This window comes from Puma concolor, chromosome A2 (assembly GCF_028749965.1).
Source record: "Puma concolor isolate L17-30 chromosome A2, mPumCon1.1.hap2, whole genome shotgun sequence".
Classification (NCBI taxonomy): domain Eukaryota; kingdom Metazoa; phylum Chordata; class Mammalia; order Carnivora; family Felidae; genus Puma; species Puma concolor.
The window spans coordinates 76226046-76245677 of record NC_141668.1 but is presented as its reverse complement, the minus strand read 5'-3'; the positions used below and the strand labels follow the sequence as shown (position 1 = coordinate 76245677).

The 19632-nt window shown below is 36.9% G+C and overlaps 1 protein-coding gene across 1 annotated transcript in view; it reads right to left on the bottom strand.

Annotated features, from left to right (window-relative positions):
- Window positions 1-19631, bottom strand: part of FAM237B (family with sequence similarity 237 member B) — a 29075-nt gene extending 9444 nt beyond the window's left edge. The window contains 2 exon segments of the mRNA XM_086696655.1: window positions 886-1048; window positions 19148-19631. The gene's annotated coding sequence lies outside the window, so the exon portion shown is untranslated.
- Between the last annotated feature and the right edge of the window lies 1 nt (window position 19632).

Below are 19632 nucleotides of genomic sequence, written 5' to 3'. Positions count from 1 at the left end.
GAAAGGAGAAAGGAGAAGGAGAAGAAGGAAGAGGAGAGGGAGGAGGAGGAGGAGGAGGAAGAGGAGGAGGAGGAGGAGAACCAGAAGACAGCAGTTAGTCAAACACTTTAGAGAAGGTTAGGAGAGCTGGTCTTGAAATGAGGTATTTCATTTGGCAAAAAGAAGGCGCAGTAGTGAAATTCAAAAACACACAATACATTTTAAAATAGCTATGAAAAATTCATGCAGAAGTTTAGATTTAACAGTCAGTATCTGTAAAGCCAAGTTAACTAATCCAACTAATTTATCATTATATCCAAAGCAAAACCTTTAACTAAGCAGATATGTTTTCAAAGACATGCATTATTTTTATTAAAATCACCGTCACCGGCAGCAGTATATTCATCACCATCCTATCATGATCATCTGTTCGCAGCACAACCCTGGCCATCCAGAGACTCCATCTCTGAGTTGTATGATAGAGTATCTCTCATTTTCTGTCACCTTAGGCCCTAACCTACTTCAAAGTCCCTTCTACTTAATTCAGTCTTACTTCTGCAACTAGGTGTTCATTTTCATTACATTCCTTGGCATCTATTCCTATTTGTATTTGGCATCTATACTACCTATGTTGTCTTTTTTCTATGAAAACGTGTCCTCTTTCCTACTAGTTTATAAAAAATACTATGTTTATTTCATATTTTTCTAGTTACTGGCATATAATACAATAGGCACTCAATAAATATTTTTAGCTCATTTCTACTTCATATCCATAATATTCCCTCCATGTAGGAAGATCTGTCAAACCCAAGTCTTGCAGAACTCTAGTGTTGCCTGTGAAGACTGCCTGGTTTAGTCAGGCCAGTAGTAGCCTAGTCATTCCCCCCAACCCACCATTCTTCCTACCTTCCAATCACTTAGTTGCGGTTCTGTCACACTTGTGTTTATTCCAGTTCTCCTTTATACAGCATGCTTCTCCAGGAAATACTGCCATCATCACACCCCACAGAATTTAGAAGAGCACTCCACACACACAGCAGGGACATGTTGACTGACTAATGCTGAATACCTACAAAAAGAATAATTTTCCAATTCATTGATCTTCTGACTCATTATAATGAAAGACATTAATTTAAAACATCTACAGTTGCAATTGCCTCTAGTAAACCTTAATAATGATGTATTTATCAAAATGTGATTCAGTGACCTTAGGGAGAAAGAGCAGGAAATGAAGTTGAAACCAATAAGTACCTTGCAGAGAAAACAAGCACTCCTTGACTGTGACTAATTGAAGGGAAATTAGAAGGCATAATTTTTTCAGGAACACAGAGACAAAGATGAACAGAATACTGTCTCTGGAAATAAGAGAAAAAGTTCAGGAGAAAAGTTGAAAAAAATCACTAATCCTTACTCTTGCCAAAAAATTAGTAGAAAATATTGTTGACATTGTTTAAGAAGAAAAAGAAATAAAAGTGTATTTTAGGTTTACTTTATCTTTATCTTTAGTTTAGCTGCAATATAGAAAGTATACAAATATTATGTATTCCAGGATCCTAATTTTACCTCTTTGCATTATTTTGTAGTGGTTAAGTATCACAGTATGTATCCTTCACTTTTCACAGGATATTTAGGATTAATATTGAATTGATTCATGTAACATGTAGAAATCTTACAAAGTAGTTTACTCACCCTTGCATCCTTTTTGCTAAAGTTGTCAAATGTACTACATCTATGTACATTATAAACCTCATGATACAATGTTATAATTTCCAGTGCTCTTCATTCCCCCTCTCTGCCAAGACCTAAATTTACATGTTTTTATTTCTCTTTAGCCTGAAGAGCCTCCCTAATATTTCTTGTAGAAAGAACTGTAGTTATAAATATAGGGCTTCCCTGAGTTCCATGAGTCATTCTAGTGAATTGTAGAACTTTAAGGGTAGTGGGAATCCTTAAATATATAGCTAGTGGGTCAAAAGCACAGGTGGTCTAGGAAGCCTGGAATTTCAGATAATTTCTGAAGTGAGGGGAGGATTGTGCCCTTAACTTGTGAAATTTGACCTAAATCTGGGTACTGAGCATTAGAGTTGTAGTTGCAGTACACACAACTAGGCATATTATCATTAAATTTTAGAAAAGTAACACATTCTAAAAGATGGCAGAGAACAATGGTACATTACATACAAGGGAATTATGAACTGAATGATTGACAGCTTCTCATCATAAAAGTAATGCAGACTAGAAAACAGGTGGAACATCATCTTTAAAGTGGTGGAGGGGAGAGGGGAACAAAACCATATCAACTCAGAATTTCTACATCTTGTGAAAATGATCTTACAAGAATAAGGGTGAAATAAAATATATTTTCAGATAAAGAAAACTAAAAGTATATGTTGACAGTGGGCTCCCTTGTATGCAATGTACTATGGTTCTCTGACATCTTTCAGAATTACATGGTTACATGTAAATTACATAGTTAATCTCTCTGGTGTGGCCAGCCCCCATCCTGAGTCATCTCATTAGCATAAACTCAAGTAAGGTCCCAGGGGACCATAATAAATAATAAAGACATTCCTGTCATTCAAAGAAATTCCAAAGACTTAGAGGTTACCTCCTAGGAACCAGGGACAAAGGCCAGCCAATTCTTTATGATAGGTGCAGTTTTCTTTGTATTTATATTATTGGGTTTGTTGTACTTCTTGAATGTGTAAATTTATATCTTTCACCAAATTTGGAAAATATTCAGCCATGTTTTCCTTAGATATTGTTTCTGCCCATTTTTCCTCTCTCTCATCTTCTTCTGAGACCCCCAGTTACATGCATCTTAGACTTTTTGATATGTGTTTACTGTTTATTTTTATTTCAACATTTTTTGTGTCCTTCAGGTTAATTTCTATTGACTTATCTTCGATATTGCTGGCTCTGTTTTGTCATCTACATTCTGTTGTTAAATTCATCTGGTGACTTCTTCAAAAAATGTTGTTTGAGACAGAGAGAGAGAGATTGGGTGCAAGCAGGGGAGAGGGACAAAAGGAGACAAAGAATCATAAGCAGGCTCAGCACAGAGCCCAACACAATTAAGGGAATTTTCTTTTTTTTTTTTTTTTTTTTTTGATGTTTACTTATTTTTGAAAGAGAGACAGTGAGAGGGGAGGGGCAGAGAGAGAAGGAGTCACAGAATCCGAAGCAGGCTCCAGGCTCCAAGCTATCAGCACAGAGCCCGATGCAGGGCTCGAGCTCACGGACCGTGAGATCGTGACCTGAGCTGAAGTCGGACACCTAACCGACTGAGCCACCCAGGCGCCCCAGGAAACTTTCTTAAGTGTAATAAATATCACTAGTTTGAATTCATTGGAGTGACACCCAGTGTTAGTCAAAATTCTATATTATAAAATATTGCCAAAGAAATGTTACAACTTTTCATTACTTTTTAAGGACTTTGCTAGCAAAGTGCTAAAAACAGAGCTTCAGAAAAGATATACTTTATTAAGTATCTTAAAACTGAAATTAGCATACACACATACAAAAAGATCATCTAATATTAATGTCTATTCCAAAAGCTAAAATAACATATACAAAAATAAGTAATTGTTACTTCTCTGGATGATAGAATTTAAGGGTTTTTTTTCTTTTATTTATAATATTTTGAGTTGTATTACTTTGTAATAAAAAAAGAGTGATTTTAAAATGGAATACATTCTAAGGACATTTTATTCATATTAAAGCATTTTAAAATTCTATTCATGATTTTCTCATAAACAGCAATTAATGCTCCATCCAAATCACTAGAAATTCTAAATTATTATGGGCTCCATTGAAAATACTACTAAAATGAAAGCAAATATCTAACTATTCGCAATTAATTTCCTCATAAACTTATGTCCTCATACCATAAAAATCTTTAAGCAGTGAAAGGATTAAAATGTTTAATTTTTAAAGGAAAAAAATGTTATATATAAGAAAAGTAAGCAGATATTTTGAAAGCAACGACCTACATTAGTAGTAACCTTTTAACCTTTACTTGTACTTAAAAATTAGCAATGATTTCCTAGTTTTGAAGAAAAAATTAGGCTTTACATCTCTTCTCAATAAGCAGAATATTTTTTGAACCTTAAGAATCACTGTCACAGGTTGACTTCTCCAGGAAGCAGGTTCTGTGATAGCATTTGCGGGGCAGAATGTTTGTTAGGGAGTGATCTTGGAATCAATACCTGTAGGATGGAGGGAAAGGAAGCAGGACTGGGCAGAAGGAAAAGCTGAGCTGTGATGAATTCCCAGTGTTTTCAGTGAACTCCATGGGAAGTGCTGAAGCTGAAATGGCCCACTGGTTAGCCATGTTGTCAAATGGGTCATCCCTTTTATCCCTTCCTCTGTTAGTTATTGGAAGACCATGTCTGGATGGATACAACCTTGGGCAAAATGGCTTTTGCAGCTGAGACAATCCTTGAAGGGGCCTACAGCCAAAGGCTATTTGTTAATATCACTCTCAGAAGGTGAGGCAACATGTTCTTCCTTGAAGAGATCTGGGTGCTACATCTCCACATTTATCTCAATTGTGAAATTTCCTTTCTATTGGAAGTTTCAACTAAATGCTAGGTTCAGTATGAAACAAGTAAAATTATACCCAAATTTAAGGAAAATTGGAAATCTGGGTTATCTAACACCATGATAGGGTATAGAATTCTGGGCAGTAAAGGCCCTATTTATGAAAGTAGTTGAAACAATTATTTTAACTAAAAATGAGAGACCTATTAAGAAGCAGATGGGATTATCTGGCAAAGTGTCTAAGTATAAATATTGTATAAGAATAAAATAATCTTCTAGAGCCACACTTTGCTGCTAAATCTCTTTACAACGATAAGAGTTGAAAACAGAATGCATTAACCAACACTCTAGGAAGTGAAGCTTCTGTACCCAGAGGGTTGCAGCTCCCTTTGTGCGCCTTCTCTGTAGGTCCACAGTGCAGGCACAAGGGAAGGCTGTACACCAGGAACCAGACAGAGAATGAAGAAGAATGCAAAAGAGTAATGAACAACGTCCAGCAACAGAAAAAGATACCAGGCATAAAGAAGAACTGTTCTGCAAAGTCAAATGGCAAACTAATATAACACGAATACAATCTTTATTCGGGTTGGATCAGGTCATCTGGTACTCCACATGACCCAGACTAGACACACATTCAGTGCCCAGTAGTGTAGGTATTCTCACTGACAGAAAATGTCAAAGGGAGAGAGTGCTTTCTTAAAACCTTCTTAGTCTATCACCATTCCTCTTAATGTTCCCTAAAACCATAGCTATTCCCAGAAACTCTAATTCTTCTCCACTCTGAGCTCCCTGCCTCCCAAAACTTCTCTGACAGTTTCCCTGTATGCCCTTTCTTACCACCTTTTCTCTTTCTTGCTTCTGTAGCTTTTTATTATGTAGCTGCACATAGCCTTTCTGGTTTCAGAAAGTGTGTTTGTTTAGACCTACACTTGAATTTAGGAGACCAAATGATAGCCCCAAGTGACCAAAAAAAAAAAAGAAAGAAAAAAAGAATCTTTTCTCTTAAGTGTAGGCCAATTTTCAAGGAGAAGAGATGGACTACAAATGTTCACAAATCTAGTAATTATGACTTCCCTATACAATTAAGTAATTAAAAAGTTATCTGTATTATACTAATAAGAATAGAGCACTGTATTTTAGAGTTTCCCTATTAGATGTGGTGGATTTTCTTAGAGGTGATTGGGATCTAGATCTAGATCTATCTGTGAATTCTGAAATAATAGATACAGAGAAGCTTCCTAGAACTATTTTACAGACTATGACTATTGGGTTCCTCTAAACTATGCTGGGTAGAGATAGAGAATGATTTGATGCTTAGTCTTTTTGAGATTAGAGGAAATAGTGTTTTCAAATTCATATCTTATGTTAATTTTTTGCTAGAATCCCTGAGTAACATAGCACATTCAGCCCCCTAGATTTCATTTTTTTGGGGGGAGTTACCATTTAAATTTTTTTTTTTCAACGTTTATTTACTTTTTGGGACAGAGAGAGACAGAGCATGAACGGGGGAGGGGCAGAGAGAGAGGGAGACACAGAATCGGAAACAGGCTCCAGGCTCTGAGCCATCAGCCCAGAGCCTGACGCGGGGCTCGAACTCACGGACCACGAGATCGTGACCTGGCTGAAGTCGGACGCTTAACCGACTGCGCCACCCAGGCGCCCCAAGGGAGTTACCATTTAAAAGACCTAAAGTGGATTGGACATCATCAAAAACACAGCCAATAAAAAACAAAGTATGACTAATTGGGGATAATTGTGGGCCAGGCAACACCATGGTAAATTTAAGGGCAGAAAAGTCAAAGAACAGTTTTAGGGTTCAGGGGTTTACATGTTTCCCATAATGATGGACCAGCTTCCTGAAGGGGACAGTTATAGGAAGAATGATATGCTGGTACAGGAGGCATTTAGACAGCAGTTGGAAAAGGGAACTACAGATTCTTGTTATTTCTAATCACTGTGATTCTAAACAATCCAGATTCCCATTACAGGCAGGCAATATAAGTCTTCACAGTAAATATGTACAGGTTTCTGTAAGTTTCTCTAAGAACATGTTCTAAAAACTAGGAATGTAATTATAACAATATAAACAAATTTCATATTTTTTTTATAAAGGAAAATCACCATTCATTCAAAAATACTTGATAAACACTTCTTGCCAGGTGCTGAGCTAGGTTATGGGGTTGCACTGGCAAACAAGTAGACAAGGCCCTAGGGGAGAGAGACAGACAATAAATTAACAACTATACAAATAATAGGGATTATTGCAGACAGTGGCAAGATTTATAAAAGTTTAAAAAACAAAGTGACTTATAGGTCACTATCTTAGACATAGGGGTTCCAGAAGAGATCTCTGAAAAGATGACATTTTATGTTGGGGCTGAAGTGGTAACAGTTGGCCAAGAAGATAAGACAAGGTAAGACAACACTTGGCATGTGTTAGAACATGCCAAGCAGAGGGAATAGCTAGCAAAATGGGTACACACTTAATGTGTTCAAGAGAGCATCATAGACAAATTGCCAGAGGCCAGGACATGTGGGACCTTAAAACTGTGGATTTTATCCTAGTTGCAATTGGCAGATGCTGGCAAATTTTAAGATAGAAAAGAAAATTATCTGATTTATATGTTCAAAGGCTCCCGCAGACCACTCTGTAGAGCATGGACCAAAGGGGTCAAGGGTAGAAGCAGGGTTATCAACTAAGAGGCTTTTACTACAGTACAAGAAGAAGGTAAGTAAGTGTAAGAGTGAAGGTGGTGAGAGGTTATTGGAACTTGGAAATATTTAAGTTTGGTCAGATTCACTGATGGTTTGGATGTGAGAAGCCAGGAAGAGCTGGAAACAAGATTGACTGAGGATTTTGGCTTTATCAGTTACATGAATGATGATGCTAATAACCAAGACAGGGATCCTTGAATGGCCTTAAATGGAATGAAAACTTAGTGTATATGTTCACACAGACTTTGGGAGCATGCACAAGTTTAGAACTTTGGAAAATAAAGTTAGGCACTTCTTAGCATCTTGCCTTCTGGCTTTTCTTTTTCCTTTCTTTTGCATCTGCAATTACGTGAAAGCAGAGAATAGAGATTAAGTTATTAGAGAATTTAAAACATGTAAAGAAAAGGGCACATTTAAGAGTTAGTCTTTTTAACTTTATTTCATTGAGAATATAAATACATATAAGGTAGGTCTGAAAAACTTCTGGATTCCTTTTTAATTTCCTTGTTATATTTAAGATATTATGGCATTCCTTGGTGTAGGCTATGCAGTGGCCTTCCTGGTCTCCCTTGCCAAGCTAAACAGACATCTTATTTGCCATGTCCAAGGGACATCTTTTACCTTGGGTTTTTTGAGCTCTCCCACTGAGGTATAACTAAGGGTATCTCTTGTGATCCTTTCTATAAATAGGCAATATGTTAGCTGCATTTCAATTGGGAAAACAGAACACTGTGGAATAAGAGATTTACTATAGGTTTTAGAATTTACACAATTGTGAGAGAAGGTGAGGAATGAAAGATCAGAATGCAAATAGTTGGAAGATTAGAGAAAAGGCAATTACAATGGACCACAAAAAGAGGTGTGAAAAACTCTGTGGAAGGTAATTGCCTTTGTGTCTGGGGGAGGTGAGGGGGAGGTTCTAAAGTCTTTGTAAGTCAGCAGGTCAGAGTCAGGAATAAAAGCTGGACAGACAGTAGGGTAAAGTAAGAATACATTTTTCTTCCATAAGTACAAACTGGAACCTATGCTGGTCACTTATGTCAAACTCCAAGGAAGCTCCTTGGACCTGCAGAAGAAGTTGCTGCCTTTGACCATCTTGCTATCCATGCCCAGGAACTGGAAAAGCTGAAGGAGATCTCATGGGAGCTAGAGAAACCGTGGGACTGGGTGCTAATCCATGTGAACATGGTGAACCAGCACATCAGTAACCACACACACACACACACACACACACACACACACAAGTTCACAAACGTGCAAGTATGCATGTATCGAGCAATGTTGCCTGGGGCCCTGCATCAACCTTCTGAATATAATGGCTGTTGCTGCCCCCTTCCAAATCTCTGCAATAATTTTTTTTATGCTTTATTTATTTTTGGGAGAGAGAGAGAGGCAGAGCGTGAATGGGGGAGGAGCAGAGAGAGGGAGATACAGAATCCGAAGCAGGCTCCAGGCTCCAACCTGTCAGCACAGAGCCCAACACGGGGCTCAAACTCACGAACCGTGAGATCATGACCTGAGCCAGTCAGACACCCAACCGACTGAGCCACCCAGGTGCCCCTCATGCAATATCTTTAATGGCCAACTCTAAATTGAAACTACTAAAGGGAAAGAAATTCTAGAAACCATAGTTACAGCTGAATAGACATGGTATAAAATTACCAGTCATGCCCTTCACAAAAATACCATGAGAAAGAAGACAGTGATTCACCTCAACCCCAATCATGGCCCTATTTAAAAAGACATGAAGTGAAGTTGGATGTATTTAAGACTTAGAAAATGTGATGGGACAAAACAACTCAATGAATTCAACTTTCTGATTCCAACCACCCTACAATTTCATCTGAAATTCTCAGATATTATGACTAGCACTTGCATAACAGTTTTTATCAACTTGGCTACTGTTGTTAGTAAAATGTTGACCTGGGCGGATCATAGCTTTGACTCAGTCGCAATTCCTATCTGCCTATGTAAATAAAATGGATCAAGATTATTCAATTTTATGTCCTCTTTAATTCTGTTACAGCCTTTTATATCTAGCTTCAGAGTAATGTTTTATAAGTAGTAATCTTTGTTTTCTTGTTGCAACAGTTTAGTATCTTAGAAGGAAGTAATACAAAAGTGATGTAGTTGTTTTCTCTCCTCTTTGAGCTGTAATTTCCATACATGACAGATCTCACCTTCTTTTAACAAAATGCATTCATCAGCTATAAGACACCATTTTTCTATGATAAAAGAAAACACCTTTCATCTATTGGAGAATATTCTGTCAGAAGTCTTACATGGCAAGACAAATGACAATATTAACATTTTTTTCTAAGATGACATTTCATATGAGAGATAATTTCCTTAATGAAGAGATGTAATCATTCCTGACACAGTAGGCAAAGAGAAGTCCAAATTTGAAATTAATGGCATACAAGAGAGCAGTTCTTAAAGTCCAACATCAGCCTATAGAGGTTTACTTGAAGGATTATTAATTCCTTCACATTTCAGAAGGGGAAAAATGATAACAAGGGAGGAAATTTCATCCACAAATAAATATGTTATTGTAACAGAAAAGTTGTAAAGAGAAAAAAATTCATATTAACACATTCTTTAGTTCCCCACAACTATATTATTAATGAAGATATTATTAAGAAGAGAAATGACAGGATATAAAACCAATGCAAAGAAATCAGTTGCATTTCTATACACCAGTAATGAAGCAACAGAAAGAGAAGTCAAAGAATCGATCCCATTTACAATTGCACCAAAACCCATAAAATATCTAGGAATAAACCTAACCAAAGAGGTGAAAAATCTATACACTGAAAACTATAGAAAGCTTATGAAAGAAATTGAAGAAGACACAAAAATGGAAAAAATCCCATGCTCACAGATTGGAAGAACAAATATTGTTAAAATGTTAATACCAGCCAAAGCACTCTACATATTCAGTGCAATCCCTATCAAAATAACACCAGCATTCTTCACAGAGCTAGAACAAACAATCCTAAAATTTGTATGGAACCAGAAAAGACCCCAAAAAGCCAAAGCAATCCTGAAAAAGAAAAACAAAACTGGAGGCATCACAATCCCAGACTTCAAGCTGTATTACAAAGCAATAATCATCAAGACAGTATGGTACTGGTATAAAAACAAACACTCAGATCAATGGAACAGAACAGAGAAGCCAGAAATGGCCCCACAAATGTATGGCCAACTAATCTTTGACAAAGCAGGAAAGAATATCCAGTGGAATAAGGACAGTCTCCTCAGCAAGTGGTGCTGGGAAAACTGGACAGTGACATGCAGAAGAATGAACCTGGACCACTTTCTTACACCATACACAAAAATAAACTCAAAATGGATGAAAGACCACGTAAACCTAAGACAGGAAGCCATCAAAATCCTAGAGGAGAAAGCAGGTAAAAACTTGTTTGACCTTGGCCGCAGCAACTTCTTACTCAACATGTCTCTGGAGGCAAGAGAAACAAAACCAAAAATAAACTATTGGGACTTCATCAAAATAAAAAGCTTCTGCTCAGCAAAGGAAGCAATCAGCAAAACTAAAAGGCAACCGACAGAATGGCAGAAGATATTTGCAAATGACATATCAGATAAAGGGTTAGCATCCAAAATCTATAGAGAACTTAATCAAACTCAAACCCAAAAAACAAATAATCCAGTGAAGAAATGGGCAAAAGACATGAACAGACAGTTCTCCAAAGACATCCAGATGGCTAACCCACACATGAAAAAATGCTCAACATCACTCATCATCAGGGAAATACAAATCATTATCACAGTGAGATACCACCTGACACCTATCAGAATGGCTAACATGAACAACTCAGGCAACAACAGATGTTGGCAAGGATGCAGAGAAATGGTGGGTATTCAAACTGGCACAGCCACTCTGGAAAACAGTATGGAGGTTCCTCAAAAGGTTAAAAATAGAACTGCCCTATGATCCAGCAATTGCGCTACTAGGTATTAATCCAAGGGATAATGCTGTTATGTTCAGTGTATGTATGCTGTTTCGAAGGGACACATGCACCCCAATGTTTATAGCAGCACTATCAACAATAGCCAAAGTATGGAAAGAGACCAAATTTCCATCAATGGATGAATGGATAAAGAAGAGGTGGTATATAGGAGTATTACTTGGCAATCAGAAAGAATGAAATCTTGCCATTTGCAACTACACTGATGGAACTATAGGGTATTATGCTAAGCAAAATAAGTCCGAGAAATACAAATATCTTATGACTTCACTCCTATGAGGACTTTAAGATACAAAACAGATGAACATAAGGGAAGGGAAGCAAAACAATATAAAAACAGGGAGGGGGACAAAACATAAGAGACTCTTAAATACAGAGAACAAACTGAGGGTTGCCTGAAGGGCTGTGGGTGAGGGGATGGCCTAAATGGGTAAAGGGCATTAAGGAAGACACTTGTAAGGATGAACACTGGGGGTTATACATAGGGGATGAATCACTGGAATCTATTCCTGAAATCATTGTTGCACTATATGCTAACTAACTTGGATATAAAATAAAAATAAATACATACATAAAATAAAATAAAATAAAATAAAATAAAATAAAATAAAATAAAATAAAAAGATGACAAAAGTTCATGTAGAGAAAAAAGAAAATAATGTGTTCGTGGTTTGGTCGATTCAATTCATATTAAATTTCATATTTCCCAAAAAAGAAATATCTGAGGACATTGACAAGTTATAGCTGACACATCAAGAAGTAGTAAGAAGTCGGCCACTTCATACTAAAGTAAGGTGTCAGACTCAAATTCAGATTTCTTTTCCTTTATTATTAATTCCAGTATAATTAATGCACAATGGTATATTAGTTTCAAGTGTACAATATAGTGAACAAATTCATATTTTGAAGAAAATGGTCACAAAACTCTTGGACCTCTGAGGTCTTCCATCCCCAATGGGCAGAGAACAGGGAATGCCTGTTCACTTTCCTCACTTTCATTTGGATGTGCAGAGGCCTCCAAGAAGCCTACTGAGAGAGCACACTGCTTTACTCCTACAGTGGTGAGGCATAATGAGTAGTCTGATTCCTGTCCAGAGAAATCAAGAAGTCAAGAAATTGGCTCACCAATTGCTACGGTGCTAAAGGAGAAGAGTTTCTATTGTTTGGATATTGGCCTGCACTCTAATTTGCCAAGGTAAAGTCTATGTGAGGGTTTCCCATGACTGGAGGTGGGCCATATATGAAGAAGAGCTCACCCTGGATTCAGTTCAATAGACCTACTGAAAGGGATCAAGGGGCCCATCCACAAGGATAGGATCTAGAATAGGATTCTCATAGGAAAGAATATCAAAGAAGTGTTCAAACACAGATTTATCTACTATGGAACAAGAGGTGAGAGACCTCAGTGGTAGGACTCTTCTAAGTACCCATAAAAGCATCCATGAAAGAGTTAGCTCTAAATACCTGCCAAACCCAGGAACTCAAATCTAGCCCACCAAAGCCAAGTTCAAGTAAATATATTCTTATTATCTATTCTTCCTCTGTCTCATGCTCCAAATCTAGAATGGCCTGAAGTCAAGGTCAGCAAAATGGCACCTAAGATCAGCACTAGCTGAAAGAAGGAAAACTGTAACTTTGAATTAAATGCAGAGTTTTGATTATTATACAAGAACCAACACTCTAATTTCTGAATCCAGACTGTTTGGGCCCTGAAAATGTTTTTAAGGAATGTTTATTATCTAAGAGTGAGGAGAAAATAAATCCTGGAACTCTAATTTAATAGTGGAGGAAAACTCCCACTACTGGAAAGATTTAAAGAGATAATGGAAAGCAAAAAAAAAAAAAAAAAAAAAAAAGTGTTTTGTTAGGTCTTATGCTTAGAGTTTGTTCAATGTAAAAGTAATTAAAAAAAAAAAAAAACCACTCACATATAAGTCTTAAACCAATTCTACCCTAAAAGTCTCCCAAGAACTTGTACTTGCCCTAGATACAGACTCATCCTTTCCATTGTTCAACTATTGCCACCTCATTTTGACTCATCAGAAACTTTTTTAGCATTCTGTTAGGTCAGGGGGGCCAATGCTTAGCTATAATTGCCAAACTGGGTTGTTTTCCACTCAGTTTTGTTACACATTGGGGTTTGAGCCTAATTTTTCTTACTAATAATTACATAAAATAATTATATAAAATCAAAAGTTCTATATTACCTTTTGATATCTTCATTTTTTTCTCTCTTGTCAGTTTGGTCATTAAAATTGGGAAAATATCCGATAACTGTAATTGCCTCACTAATAGCCATTTCCAGATCACATAAAATATGAACTGAGAAAAGGGCCCAGTGAGTGCAATTTTACTGAAATACTAAGAACATAAATAAAGTTCTAGTAGGTTGAAGAGTGAAAGGGAGATAGGGAAATAGGTATCAGAAATGAATACCGAAATTTCTGGGAGCTCTGCAGTAATCAAATGAGAAATTTAGTGCTGTTGGAAAAGACAGATTGAATGAATCAATGAATTTAAATGAATGAATTTAGTTAAATGAATGAATTAAATGAATGAATTTAAAGTCCAACCAGAATTATTACAAATTCAATGTTTTAAAATTATCTCTTTAGAGGTGTCTATGGCCCTTTAGAAAGATTAAAAAACTATATATTTTTTATGTTCTATACAACTTTTGAACAAAATAGGTTCTTAATACACTTCATTTCTACACACACAACCATGTCCTCTAATAAGTTATGTGTTGTTCACCTTCTCAGAGTACAGTCTCTGCCATGTGTTTATGTAGGCTATAGAATGGGTGCAATGTGCACAAATGCTATTCCATTCCAAAGCTGTAGCTTACCACGTGTGGAGTGATAGTTTAACACACACGTATTGTGTAACAGCACTCCAGCTGGTCTTAAGGGCTAACTTGCTTCAAGTTAACACACTCCTTGCCTGCTGACTTAAGGCCCTTCATCTGTAACAGAACTAATTTGCTTTCTTTGATATTTGCAGACCACTGGCCTCGGGGAATAAGGAGCCAAAACTTTCCCAGGCCACTGAGGCCAGCATGTCTGCTTGAAGCCACCTTGGCTTTCTGTTTAGCCCAGCAATCTTTTAGAAAAATGTTTTTTTCTGGTTAAAGTCACACAAATGACTTTACTGACCTCTGTGAATCTATAGACCTTCCCCTCCTTTGCAAAAATAAGAGTGCTCTTGACCAACCACCGTCTGGTACCTAGGAACAAGACCTTCTTGCACAATCAGTCCTGGACACCAAAAAACCAGAATTTCCTGCAAAATTTCCGAGTACCAAGATAACTCTGCAGCTGGCATCATCGAGTCTGCATGTAATCAAGAAGTGTAACAGACCACTATACTCCCTTAACTGATTAAACCCATTTAAAACTCTGGGCCAGGTAGAAACCTAGGAGCTGGCCTTTGGACAAGAGTCCACCTTCTTCCCAGGTGGCTGGCCTCCTGAATAAAACTCATATTCCTTTCCAATCAAAACTCATATCTTGAGTATTGGCCTTTCAACTGATGGGCAGCTGAACTTAGGTTTCGGTAACAATAGGACAATGACTTACATGTTCTTACAATACCTCCTCCTACAAGAGAATATTCTAGATGATTAACTTATGATGAGGTAGTAATAAAGACTTAAAATAATACATGAGTATGTTAATATAAATATTTGTTTCCTTATTTTGAATTATTATTCAAATTATCTCAGAATTCTATTTTACTGTTAAGTGTATATTGTTCAGCAAGTATCAGTAACAAGCAACAAAGAAAATGTGTTAGATAAATGAGAATCTTGAATATATTACTGAATTTCCTGCTGTATGAGTGCTCTTGTTTTGGATAAGCAGGAAGCAGTATTATCAAAGTTCCTTCTGATAATTCCATGGCCATTCTTATACCTGTAGATGATTACAAGAAAGTATTAAAAAGAGAGCAATCAATGACTCATAGTATAGTGGAAGCTCCTTAAAATACGTTTATCCTTCTAGTACAGGTGGTTGACACTGGGGGTCTTAAAAACATGATTCAACCATTTCTTAGGATTTCTATAAATATTTCTAAGAAAATAACCTTTCAATAACATTCTTCAAATTAAAAACAGGGTGCATTAAGAACAAAGCAAAATCATGTTCAATAGGAATAAGTTTCTCCACTCACTATGAATTCAGGTATCAGAAATATTAGTATTTACTTCTTGCTTTCATTAATACAACTACTCTGCTTATTCTTGCTCAGTTATTCCAGTAACCATGGCAGTGTTCCAGCCCACAGATGAGTATGTGGGATAAATTTGGAATTCAGTAATTGTTATGTGAATGAAAGAAGGAACAAACTATAAATCCCTAGGAAGAAAGGCAATAAATCTACTATTTTTCTTCACATGGGTTTTGTTTCAGGGCAATAATTACATGGCCAGAGGCCCTCAGTTTGACAGTACTACATTTTAATCTAGAAAGATGAACCTTAACTGGTATATGGCTCTCATTTGTTCAATCTATTTGCCTTTATTACCTAGGAGAACTTGATTTAATCACTGAGTTTCAGACCCCAATTAATAATTGTTCTCAGAGTAACAATATTTTTAATGGCATGAAACTAAAAGAATTTATGTTATGAGGATAACAAGAATAACTCTGTGCCCCACTTCAGGTGATTCATATGTCATAGGAGTTAGCAATATAGCCACCATCTTTCTTAAGAATAAATTAACAAATGCAGGGTGCATATATTGAGTCTGAGGCCTGGGCCAAATGGACCCTGTTAGGAAATATAAAAAGAATAAGACATATACATCTAAACAGCTGGAGATGACAAAGTAACCAGCTTATTAAAAATAAAAAAAAATTTAAAAAAAGAGCTTTTCAAGATAGAGGTAGCAATGAGACATAAGCATGGAACTTCCAAGAAAGAAATTTTATAAATATTCCCACCTCGAACATGGATATGATGTCTGGAACAATAGCAGTCATTCTAAGATCATAAGGGGATCTTGAAAACAGTGATATGATCAAATGCATTATGTTTAAGAGGGAATGAAACACCTCTGGAGATCATATGGATAAAGGATTACAGTGAAAAAGACCTTTGGGTTAAATTATTTCCTCTGTACATGAAAACTAGTGAAGCCTGATAACTATTTCACTATAGAATCAATAAAATAATTAAGTTTAGAATGAATCTTACGGAAGCAATATAAGCTGCCACCTTCTGTTATACTGAAGCCTTACTCTTTCCATATATTCCCCCACTGGAGGATCTCCCACAGTAAAGCTTTAAATTGTTTTAGTAGAAGTTAGGGCCTTTTGTTCATTCCACAAATAGAGATAAAAAACTAAAAGCAGATGCCCTGAGAGAATTAACACATTGGGTTAAAATCATGTCAGGTTGTAAAATACAGGTATCATATTCATGTCTGAGATCCAGTTTTCACAGGTACTGCGAGAGGATAGCAGAAGGGTACTTAGTACCTGTAGTTAAAAGTAATTATAGTGTCGGCAGTGGAGGGCGGGGGGAGGAGTGCAAAAAGGGAAGGTTAAGAATACTAAAAACAAACTATTATTTCAACATTTTGTCCTTGGGGTGACTCTGGAAAAGGAAATGCAGAGAGAAAACATTTTATTAGTAAGTACTAGTAAATCTAATGATTACTTCTTGCTAACATAATATTCATAAAAACTGTAGATGCTAAAAAAAAAAAACTGTAGATGATGGAGTATCAGAAAGTTAATTCATAGCAAATTCTGGGATAAGCTATTCACCTCCTGAGTAACTATTATTAATAGAGAGAAATGAGATGAATAATATAAAATTGTTTATGTTTGTAGTACTATAGTATAATATAGAACTATATTTTCAATTATGTGTTATATATGAAATTTCCTGCAAATCTGAGTAGTTATTATAAAAAGAAACAGGCTTGAGGCGCCTGGGTAGCTCAGTCAGTTAAGTGTCTGATTTCAGCTCAGATCATGATCTCACGGTTTGGGAGTTCGAGCCCCATGTCAGGATCTGTGCTGACAGCTCAGAGTCTGGAGCCTGCTTCGGATTCTGTGTCTTCCTCTCTCTTTGCCCCTTGCCTGCTCATGCTCTATCTCTCTCTCTCTCTCAAAACTAAACATGAAAAAGAATTTTTTAATTAAAAAAAATAAGAAACAGATTTATTTATTTACATGCTTAAAGTCCTTCTTTCCCATCTAGCTCCAAGTCCATCCTGGTTTAGGCCTGTGATTGATATCACAGGAAGCATCTGCCTTAAGCAGATCTGGAAGACCTGCCCATCCACCAAAAACCTCTTCCATCGACTTGCCATGGTACCTGAAAATTCCAGCAATGGAGTTATTTCTCCTCAATGAAGTAACCAGAAGCCATTGAGTACATATCTTTAGTAGGAGTGAGTAACTTTATGCCAATTTCACCTAGAAACATCTTGACACAATTATTTTGTCAGAATGACTAGCCTGTCCTTGGAAATATCCTCAGGAAATAAGCTGTAGGCTTGCTAAGTTTTGATATGAGAGGAAAAAAAGAGGGAAATAAAGAGGCCTGTTGGAGGAGAAAACACCACATTAGGAGTGTAAAGTAAAGAGATCAAGTAAAGTCTATCATATTGTACCAACATAAATTCCATAGTTTTGACAAATGGTTAACATTAGGGCAAGCTGAGTAAATGGTATATGAAAGGTCTTTGGGCTATTTTATAACTTTTTGCAAATTTAAATTTGTTTCAAAATGAAATGCTTATTAAAATTTTTTGTTAGAATAACTCTAGCTTATATTAAAGATTTTTTTGAAATCAAATCGTGAGTTATGCCAATGGCTCATTTGGGACTATCATGCCTATTATGCCAAATTCTCTAATGCCACTAAGTTTAATGTTTTTCCTATACTTTTATCTTCTTAGCAGCAATGGGTAAGGTGTTTTGTCTTCTCAGTGGCAGAGGTAGTAATTTTTTTGTCCAATAATGACTTCTGCATCAGGTCTGGATAATGCCTTGGTTCATTTCACCTCATGTTCATTTTATCTGCACATTTTTAAGGGGACAGTTTCTAGTTTCATGTTTCTTTTACTATCTGATAACCAGAGCTGTGATACATTTCTCAGGCTCTGACCATGTTTTGTTCAAACAAAATACGCTTTCTCCTTTGCTTATAGTACATAACGTTCCTCTGTATTTTAGGATGTTTTAATATCATTTTCTCATTTGTTTTTATTTGCTGTTATCATTTTCCTGTGTATATATTATGGGAAAGAAAATCATTTTGGCTTGTGTCCATTAACAAGAAAAAAAAATTTTAGAAAATAAATAGATTGGGCTTCACATTGGTCTGACAGAACAGAAAGACCCAGTGAAGACAGTAATCCAAATGGCAGCCAAAAATATCAAGATTACACTAAGTTTCTACATACTAACAACCTAATGTTCTGATTAATTAATCACAGGTGAAACAACAATCCCAACTTTATTGACTAGTGGGGCAGAGTGAGGTTCAATAGCAAAAGAGCAACAGAGAGGGCTTTTTTTTTCTTCACATTTTGTATTTCCAAACAATCACTTTCATAAATGAGGGGTAGAAGTATGAAAAGGATTTCAGAAATAAAGAGCCGGAGTGGTTAAGAAAGATTACTGTACGACTAGCAGCGTGGCGCAGGGTCGCCTAACTTGGCTGTAGATTTTTTTAATTTCAGAAGGCCATGGGGAGAGGAGGTGAGTGAAGCGGCTGAGATCTGGCCACTCTCTGCAGGTCCTGTCCCGGCAGAGAAAAAGTATGCTAATTCTCCCAACGGCACGCTTCAGACGTGAGGTGGGAGAAAGCCCCCTGTCTACACACCTCCAAGAAGCTACTGTCTCACAAACGGTTGAAGACAAATTCCCTTCCCCACTACACACAATGAAATTGTTACAGACCTCAGGTCCTGACACATGTGTCCCAAGTTTTAAATGCATTGTCTCCGGGCTTTTACTAGAGATTACTCGTCAATGAACGAACAGCCTTTCGGCCTCTTCTTTCGCCGCTCAATTTCTGTCTTTTACGCGTTTGGTTTTATTGTCTGTTGGTGGTTCTCGTGTGTGTGTGTTTTGTTTTTTCCACTCCGCTTCACCGAGTGAAGACTGTGTGGTACCTTTGGTTTCCTCAATTAGCGGAAAAATTCCTTCACGGCCTTTCAGTCTCCAGTCCCTTCCCATGCAAAGTATTCATTCCTGAGGTATTCACTGTGCACCCGATTGTCCTTTGCCACAGTGCCCCTCGACATTTTCTCAGTGTTTTTCGCTGCTTTACGCCTAAACAGAAGTCACTTTTTCCCACCTACCAGTAAGGCAAGCCACTCAGCGCCTGCGCCTGTGCCAGTTGGTGGGAGTCCATCATACAGCGCATGCACCGTCTCCGCCGA